The 10,109-nt window shown below is 37.6% G+C and overlaps 1 pseudogene; it reads right to left on the bottom strand.

Annotated features, from left to right (window-relative positions):
• Nucleotides 1-813: 813 nt before the first annotated feature.
• Nucleotides 814-9,257, bottom strand: LOC131598777 (small ribosomal subunit protein uS2-like; annotated as a pseudogene).
• Between the last annotated feature and the right edge of the window lie 852 nt (nucleotides 9,258-10,109).

The following is a 10,109-nucleotide window of genomic DNA, read 5'->3' as shown; positions in this document are numbered from 1 at the left end:
AATTTGAAGCTTTCAAGTTCCCAATCGAGGAAAATGAGAGAAAATTCCATCTCCTGGAAGAAAGACTGAAAGCTTTAGAAGGTCGAAGCCCCTCCGGTTTAAATGCTATTGATTTATGCCTAGTGCCTGATATCAAGATTCCTGTTAAGTTCAAAGTCCCCAGTTTTGAGAAATACAAGGGTACCACTTGTCCGATGAGTCACATCAAGGCATTCTGCAACAAGATGGCACCGTATGCAGAAAATGATAAGCTTCTAATGCACTTCTTTCAGGATAGCCTAAGTGGGGCATCCCTTGAGTGGTACACACGACTTGAACGAACCCATGTCCGCACATGGGATGAACTAGCAGAGGCTTTTCTCAAGCATTACAAGTATAACAGTGACATGGCTCCTACTAGACTACAACTCCAAAGTTTAACTCAGAAGGTTGATGAGTCTTTTAAAGAGTATGCCCAAAGATGGAGAGAATTAGCTTCCCGAGTCCAACCTCCTCTTTTGGAACGAGAGCTTGTAGATATGTTCATGAATACTTTGAAAGATCCCTATCTAAACATGATGATCGGATGTGCTTCCTCCGAATTTTCAAATTTGGTTGTCGTAGGAGAACGAATTGAAAACGCCTTGAAGATGGGTAAAATCCAAGATATGGCCAATACTTCCGAATTCACAGAAGAAGAGAAAAGTGAAACAAATACAGTTTCTGAGATTGAGGAAGAGGAAATCCATGTTTATCCTCAAGTTCAAGTTCCTAACTATCAGGTGGTCCCAGTTTCTCCTAGTCAGTATATTCCACAAGTCTTTGCCACCACTATCAATCAACAACCCCAAATGGTCCAACAACGACCAATTCAGTATCTGCCACAAAAGCAATGTGCTCCACATCAACAAGTTCATCTGAATCAACGCCAACCTAGAAATAATTTGGAACGAAGAAATGCTCCGTTGGACCAGATTCCTATGACATACAGTAAACTTCTGCCATATCTAGTTCAAAGCTTGTTGGTGACTCCCAAATCTCTGAAGCCTCCACCACAGCCGTTTCCACCTGGGTATGACCCTAATGTGCAATGTGGATATCACGCTGGATCAGCAGGGCACTCAACTGAGGACTGCAACGCTTTCAAAGCCAAAGTACAACAATTGATTGACGAGAGGTACATAACCCTTCAAGGAGGAAACATGTGTGTGAATGGAATTCCCTTGCCCGAGTAAGAGCCTGGATTTTAGAAAGTCTCAAAAACCAACAAATTCCTTGTTTAAACTCGTTGACATGATAATAATAAAAGCGCCTCTCCTTCCCAAGGTTCTTGTGCTCAGTTATATCCCTGAGAGTTGTTGTTTCAGTTGGTGTTTTTGGTCTTTCCTCGCAACAGATAGCTTTTCTAAGTTTGATGACCATGCAAGGTTCCTCCGTGTTTGATGGTGAATATCTCTCCAACATCTATGCTTGGGGCTCCCGCACGAGGGATAAGCAAGACGTACTCTTATCTTGAGCATTGCATCACTCGCATTGCTCGAATCCCTAAAGTAACACAAAGATTTACAACTCTTGGATGACTTTGTTGGAGTTTTCTTTTGAAGTAATCTGAAGTGTTTGGAAGGAACTACAGGAAGTATTCAAGATCAACAAGCCCAGACGGAGTCAAGCCTCCTCAACAATGGCAATCATCAATTCATTTCTGCATTTTCATTTGTAATTTTCCTTGTTTCGTTAAATGTTTCTTCCATGTAAAACTTGTTTGTTTTGAATGAAAATAAAAATACACTGCATATGTTAGTTTCGAATCAATCCATTCGTGTTCACTCATATATTTCTGTCTATCGATATCAAACTCTGGATTAAGCAAAAATATCGAAAGGAGAATGATGAAAAAATAAAAACGCAAAATCTAAAATTGTGTGCTTTTGAATAAAACCCCGCTGAGGATGTACAGGCATTGTTTCAAATCCCCAAACACCGGAGATATAAGGGAGATAGACCCTCTTTAACCCCTTTGAGCCTTGAAGTAGGAGTTTCTTTTCTATACAAAAAAAAAAAAACCCTCACATTTAACCCAGGGGCAGGGTAGCGTTCAACTAACCTGATCGAGCAATCAAAATTCATCAGGAGTATGCATCCAAGGATACAACAATGGTTATCTTTCAAAAAGATTAAGGAAAGTCAATACTACAGTGGTAATCCCTCATCAATCAAAGAATGAGGCAGTCACAATCACTCCCACAAGTCAGAGATTCAGGATCACACGACTTATTCAAAAAAGAAAGGATTGAAAAAAAAAAAAGAGTCCGCTAAGTCAATAACTTGAAAACAAGTGACTTAGGCAAAATTAGGGCATCCCGCTGGACTCCAAAATAAAATTCAAAAAGAATTTGTCCAGGCAAAAGTTAGGGAAATAAAAAAGAAAGGCAAAGCAAAAGCAAAAAATGAGGATTACAACATAAAGATCCTCATCAAAAGAACGAAGTCGTGTGATCAGACACCAAAAAGAAAGTGAGTGACTGCCATGTCCGAGAAGACTTCATTGATTCCTCAATCATCTCAAACTCCTCTTGAAGGATGGGCGCTCGTATCAGGTTAAGTTGAACTTAGGACTGGAGAACATCACGAAGAATGGGTGGGTTAGGTTAGACTTTGAGCCTTAAAATCCTTTCTTTCTGAAACCGTGAACCAGACCACGTTACAACCCTTAAAAGACCTAATTGAAGCAGGGTTTATTTCAAAAGCAAGTTGTGTAAAACTGACTCCTAGATGTTTGCTTACCATTTATGTTGATATCGATATGACAAGTAATTCAAACACTGAATGTCACAACTTTGTTTTAATAACTTTGATTTCGAAGCTAGCATAAGCATTGCATTAATATTAGCATCTTCAAAACAAATATCTTTTACTTGTGAATAGACACTTGACATCAAGGAAGATCCAACAATGAACAACTGCAGAAAAAGTTGATCGATTCCATGAGCCATTCACTTCAAAGACTGATTACTCTAAGGGGCGAGTTGTGTGAAAACTCTTTCAACTAAAGCATCCATTCACTGTTGGTCAATCTGGGGCAATTGAATCGAGGTTCGACCTCTCAAATTCAGCATATCTGGGGCAATCAAGTCGAGAAATCTCTCTTGAGTTCAACCAATCTGGGGCAGTTACGTCAAGATTTGACAAATCTCTCCAAGGATCCTTTGGGGCAAATTCCCTCGTAGTTCACGAAGCCTGGGGCACAATCTTCTGAGTTTTATTGCCTTTTCCCCGATCATAGGAGTTTATTTCTCCTGGAACCATGGTTTCTCCCCAAGCACATGAGTTTATTTCTCATGGGAGTTGTTCCACTTCCTCAACCTGATCACCTTATCTGAATTTCTCATCCTCAATAGGGTGAATCAAGGGAATCCCCTCAAGCTCACAATCCCCAAGCAATTCAAGATGTAGGGAAAGTCAAACGAAGTCACTTCCTCCCCAACAAAGCTACACTTCAACCCTCAGCACAGTTGCCAATAATCTTTGGCACTGTAGGGTTTCCAACACCGATTCATATTGATAGCTCAAGACAACAAGCAACGGACCCCAATGATCATGCTTCTCTATCACACTGATGCCTTTATTTGGCACTCTGCATATAGTTTCCATTGCATATAGCATTGCATCCTCAAAAGCGTAGCATATCCATCAAAATGGAGCATTACGCCATAAAAAATTTCAAACATGCATCAATGCATAAGCCAGTTTTCATGTGCCCAGAAGGCACAAAGCAATATATACCCCAGAAGAAGTTTCGTTTTCTCTCTCCAGTGCGGATCAGACACAATGTCTTTCTTCGTCAGAACCGTTGTCTCCGAGGTTATTTCCCGTGTGCGGTGTGCAAATTAGAGTGCGAATGAGGGTGGGCATTCAACCCATCTCATTTTTCAATCATTTGAATAACCATACTTGGTGTGTGGCAATTCGAACGATTGCCACTCTTGAAGAGTTACACCCCGCCTGTGGCCTGAGGGATTAATGTGACTCTTATGCTTCGCCAACATCAATCTTCGTGATTATGTCTTTTGATCGAGTCTAGTCATCACTAGTCTCCATGGTCCCTCCCCTCGTACGGGAAAACTTTTCAGATCCAAACCCCGTGTTGTGAATCCTTTATCTTCCAACCTTCGAACAATTTCAAAGCCCAGTTCTCGCCCTGGCAAATCAAGTCAAAATCCAGTTCCCGTCCTGGTAATCATTTTCAAAATCCAGTTCCCGTCCTAGTAATCATTTTCAAAATCCAGTTCTCGTCCTGGTAATCATTTTTCCAAGTCCAGTTCCCGTCCTGGTAATCATTCTTCAAAGCCCAATTCTCGCCTTGGCAAACTTTTTTCAAAAGTCCAATTCTCGCATTGGCAAACTTTTTTCAAAAGTCCAATTCCCGCTTTGGCAAACTTTCTTCAAAGTCCAATTCTCGCCTTGGCAAACCCTTTTTCAAAGTCCAGTCCTCGCCCTGGCAAATCATTTCTTTCATTTTTGATCCTAGGTGAAGTCAGTTCTCGCCTGACAACCACCACTCATCCATAATTTCCTACTGTAAAACCAATTCCCAATCCCCAGCAAGTCATTATTCTCTTTCCCCATTCAACAATTGCTCACCGAAAATATTTCCACCAAAAAATAAAAGAAACTTCTCTTTCCCCAGCTGCTAACAAAATAAGGATAACGCTTACACCATCTTCTTTTCAGGACAAATTTCTGGTACTTTGATATTTAATCTTCTTCTACCTTGAATGTTCGAAAGGCTAGCGCCAATCTCACCTTCAGGTTTAAGACGATTAAATAGGGGCAGCTGTCATACCCCAAATTTGTCCTACCCTTAATTTCTAACTGGCTTAGGCTTTTCATTCATGTGCATATCTCCATTAGGACATTAACATGACTCATGCATCATTAATCAACAAATTTGGCATAAGGATCAAGGATCTTAAAAGTTAGGGGTGTTACTTCACTCAAGCTTGATTCATCTGAGACTGTCTATGATCTTAGATCAAGAGGGTTATGGTCTTGACTTAGGGTTATTGTGGACTGCTTTCTCACTCTTTGTGCAAAATTATTCCCCATCATAGATGGAGGTTTAATTCTCTAAATAATGGGCGATCGTTTGGCTTATTGGGTTTCACTTTTATGGATCCTTGAGTTTATTCATCTCTGACGAGTGAGATTCATTCAATTGCATGTGAATGTGATAGTACCATTCGTTCAAAGGTATCTGGTTGGTTTACAATTCAATTGGGTCTTAATAATTGGCTGTTAATCAGAAGATTAGAATTTCTATGGATGATTGCTTGGAAAAGTTATGGTGGTACAATTTATCTTGATGTCAAAGCTAATTTGATTGCGAATAATTTTGTTCAAGGGTACAAAAGTTGGATTTATGATGTTTCAAATTCAAGAGGAAAAAGAATAAAATTCAAGTTTTACTAATAAAAAAGGAGTTAACATTGTATCCATGTCAAGTTTCATTACACAAATCCAAAGTGTCCATTACACTTCACACATTGAAAGAGATACAAAAAATACACTTTGACCAAAGTCAAACAATCTACACATCTTCAAACTTCTTCATCCATCTTATTCTGTCCATACGTCCTTCATGCTAAAATCCATAACCATAAGAAAGCTTGGAGTGTCTATTGGCCCTTCTTTAGGAGAGATTGCTGTGCCCTCCCATACGGTGACTTTGGTTCCACAACAATGTATTACTGTTCGCCAATGCTATTTCCAGGATGAGGTGGCAGGTGTTATCTCCACTGAAACATTGCCGCTGAAAGAAGGATTAAGCAAGAAAAAAGAGCTCAGTGTATTTGAGCGGTTAATCAGAAAACACAAAGTCGACAGTGACAATTCCTTGTTATATATTCAGTTTCGAACAAATGAGCATGGATCGGGATGGTCTGGGCCAGTGTGTTTAGCTTCACAAGGGCATTTTTTCCTGAAATTCAGAAAAGAAAATACAGCATTAGACAACAGAATGATACAATTTGCAGCCTCCAAACTCATTCCAAATGACCCTACAAGAAGAAACTTACCTCATGACCCAAACTCGAGCAAGTTACGCATTCAGAATTGCATCGAAACGAATGTGATACCAATGGCTCATGATTCAACCAACCTGCTGCGACATACACCGATAAACTATGTCAGCTCCATACATAACCATACAAATATTCAAAAACAGCCATTCATTTCAAAAACCAATAAACAAACTTTCCCTAACCCACATCTACCAAACACTTGCAGCATATTACTAAACTTAACTTCTTAACCACATTTTAACAAATTCAGTTGCATATAACCAACTTCCTAACAGTCTCTAACTAGCAGTTTTAAAGCTAAATTCTGACTTTCAGTACTCATGGAATAACCAGAAATTTTCATAACTAACACAACCAATTCAGTTAACAACAAAGCCAAAACAGCTCATCAAAACAGAATCAATGTAACCAATCCTTCACAAACACCACAAGAAAATTGATAGATTACGACGGTTATTTTGGCAAGTTACGACGGTTAAAACCGTCCCAATTTATAATCTACGACGGTTGTAGTACCGTCGCAGAAACGTGTGTCGTCAGGCTGTTTCGCGACGGTTGTCAAAACAGTCGCACCAACCGTCGTGCTCACTCACGACGGTTAGGGAACTGACGTAAATTGAATATTGCGACCGTTACCAACCGTCGTGAATTTCGAACTGATTTTTGTATTCATTATTGATTGCGACGGTTCAAACCGTCGTGAATCTTATTTGTTGTTTCATTTTAAATGCTAATTGTAACGGTTTAATACAATCTAAGGGGGGTTATAACCCCCGCTAAAATGATTAATTTTATAAAAAAAAATTAGAATAGCAATAAAAATTCACATCTTTTACCATAATATAAATAACTTTCATTTTACAACAAAAATTCACATCTTTTACCATAATATCAATAACCTTTATTTTGTCTTTCTTGAGTACAAACTTTAATTTTTGACATTGAACTAAATAAGGAAAAAAAAGAATAACACCCTAAGAGCTTGTTGATAAATCAGATGACTTCTAAATTGCCACTACCAGCGATGCTTGAGATACAAAGTCATTGTTGAATAAAAACCACTCATTATGCATTTCATACCCTATTCTGCATTTATCTGCATTACACAATAATTCTTTCATTACAAACAAAACACATATTTTTATTAGCAAAACACTGCATGACTATTACAACTGGTACAAAAATTTAACTATCAATGATATAATAGATATTCAAATACGATGGAATAAACTTAATAAAATATAAAACTATATAACCTTAAGCAAAATATAAAACTATATAACCTAAAAGAACTAACTGCATGAATTGAAAATTTAACATCTAATAGAGACTAACTGCATAGTTTCTATACATAACCAAAACAATGAAGCTTGAGTTTATATAAGATGGTCTCTTAAATTTCTATACGTGTCAAATTCCTAAAAGAAACTAACTGCATGGATTAAAAATTTAACATCTAATAGAATTCTTTGACATTTGTAAATTAAGCCAAATAAATAGGGTAACATATTAAAAGTCCAATTTCAAATACCAAACAATTCTCATTTTATCTAAAGCTCTAGAGAGTAAGCATATGTACACTTAGATATCAAATTAATACATGCGTTTATCTAAGTCTATATAATCAATAATTCTAATTCAATAATTAATACATACGTTTAAATTTTAACTAGTAGTTCTAGAGAGTAAGAATATGTACACTTAGATATCAAATTGGCATGGTCGTTTATTCAGACCTCATAAAACCAACCACCTTAATATGCACAAATACAACTACCACCAAGAAACTCTGGAAGCTCACTGAAAAGTCATACAGATAGTAAGAATGTTTTAATGATAACACTAGTTGGTTGAGAAATAACACGATTAACAACATCAATGCATAGTGTGTGTGTGTGTGTGTGTGTGACTCACTCTAATCAAAGGTATACCAAAATCATTAACCATACTTTTGTAATAATCACTACAATCTTTATAAGTAAGATACTAGAGAAAAGAGGCATTCTATATTTATATTGATGATAAAACATATATATTTCATCCACATAGTTAAATCAACAGTGAAGCAAAAAATTATGTAACCTCAATAACGTATGATAGTCATCATGTCTCTCTTGGTGGCAACAAGTTCTCTAAAATATGTGAATGTTAAAAAGTATCCACAACTTGGAGCTCCTTAACAATATCGTATAAACAAAATTTATTCCCGGCACGTACCTGCAACAATTCAATTCTGGGAGTTGGAATTTGTTGTGGAGGTGGAACGACATAACCCCATTCCCCTGCAACTGAAATAATATATACTCTATCAACAAAAAGTGAATACATTTATGATGCAATAACAGCAGTAAAACAAATTGGAGATAAGAAAAACCCTCAATCAAAGATGAAGGGTGGTACCTATAACTTCGACATCATTTAGGATAATTTAAATGAGAAAATAATTATGTACCAACTTCTGGGGCTGTCCAGTTGACAGCGGGAACTACTGGAATAGGTTGTGGAGCTGCATCAATCCATGTTTGATCAATGGTTGCAGGCCACTGACCATCTGATGGAACAGCTGCATTGAAGTCAGCAATGGTGTAATCTGAAACAGGAACTTCATCCTCCTGTTTCTCTTTGGCCTCTTTGGGTTCTCTTTAGAAGAACAGATCCACCTGCATTAAAGAAAACACAAGGCAGTGTGTTTAACCAAAACTTGCCAGTTCAACCTCAAGTTCTTAAAGGTGGGGCATAGTGTCATGTATATATACTTCATATTACGGAACATAACAGAAGATTACACGCACTCTTAACAATTGCAAAACATAAAATAAAAAATAGCTTACCATCACATCCCACTTAAGACCGGGGTGAATAGTACCATGCATATGCAAAACCATTCTATCCAAAAGCCAAAAGAGACAACCAATGATGTGCCTCCCCCTTGTTATTAGAGGGAACTCCAATGTCAACATATCTCATAGGAGAATCAGTGTCACAGCAAACAATTGTGGGAATATTTCCAAGGGCAGCTTCCTTGATTGACTACACACAAACAAAACATGTATAGAATTGTACAAATTAATTACACAACATATAACATTGACTTATAAACACTATAATTTGAAACCAACCAAATGTGTCCCATCCTGAAGCATTTGATATTATGGTTTTGGCAAGGAACTCTCTGCCATCTGAAATTCTCACTCCTACCTGCAAAAGTACGCTACAATTACAAATCTTGAGAAACAAAAATACACAACTTTCTAAACATATGATCCTCATTGCTAATATTAGATCTCACTTACAGCTTTGCCCTGCTCGGTGATAATACTCGTGACATTTTCTTTGTAAAGTATCTGACTGCCTTGATCATCTAGACCTTTCGCCAATGACTTTGTAATGCCGCCAACACCACCAACAAAGGTAGTTAATCCCACCAAAGTGTCTGTCACACAGAACCTGTAGACAGAAGATAATTCAAAAACTCAAGAAGTAGTGGTTCTTACGATGTCAAGAATTTTGATTTATCTATTGATTTATGAAAAACTCCCCAATTTATGCAGACACGAGAAAATTGAAAGAGTTCGTCAAAATCTAGTTTTCAGGAAATAACATTAAGCACTCTCAATAATGGGTTGGGGATCGGGGACCGAAAGGGTCTGAGGGTTTGTATGGTTGTGCTTTTGTGTTTTGATTGAAGTTCTTAAGCCATGGTCGTGAGGATCACAGAGAGGTGAGAAAGAAACAGAGAGCGTTGAGAGATAACGTATGGAATGAGAGGGAAATAGAGCGCGATTCTTTTGTGTGGGTTTGTAAGCTGCAGATTGAGCTTAGATGTGATGAAATGTTTCAATGGTGAGTATAAACTAGGGTTTTTAGTGAGAGAGAGAGAGAGAGAGAGAGAAGGGATGAAGGTTTTGGGGAGAGAGGAAGAAAAGAAAAGACGTTTAGGGAGACTGAGAAGGGAAGAACGTAATGGTTATGTTTTTCTGTTATTTTATATTTTTATGCATAATATTAAAAATAATTGGAAACAAAATATTTAGTGAATCTAAAAAGAAT

Source organism: Vicia villosa, linkage group LG1 (genome assembly GCF_029867415.1).
Source record: "Vicia villosa cultivar HV-30 ecotype Madison, WI linkage group LG1, Vvil1.0, whole genome shotgun sequence".
NCBI lineage: Eukaryota > Viridiplantae > Streptophyta > Magnoliopsida > Fabales > Fabaceae > Vicia > Vicia villosa.
Note: the sequence above shows the minus strand (reverse complement) of the source record. Positions and strands in the feature narration are given on the sequence as shown.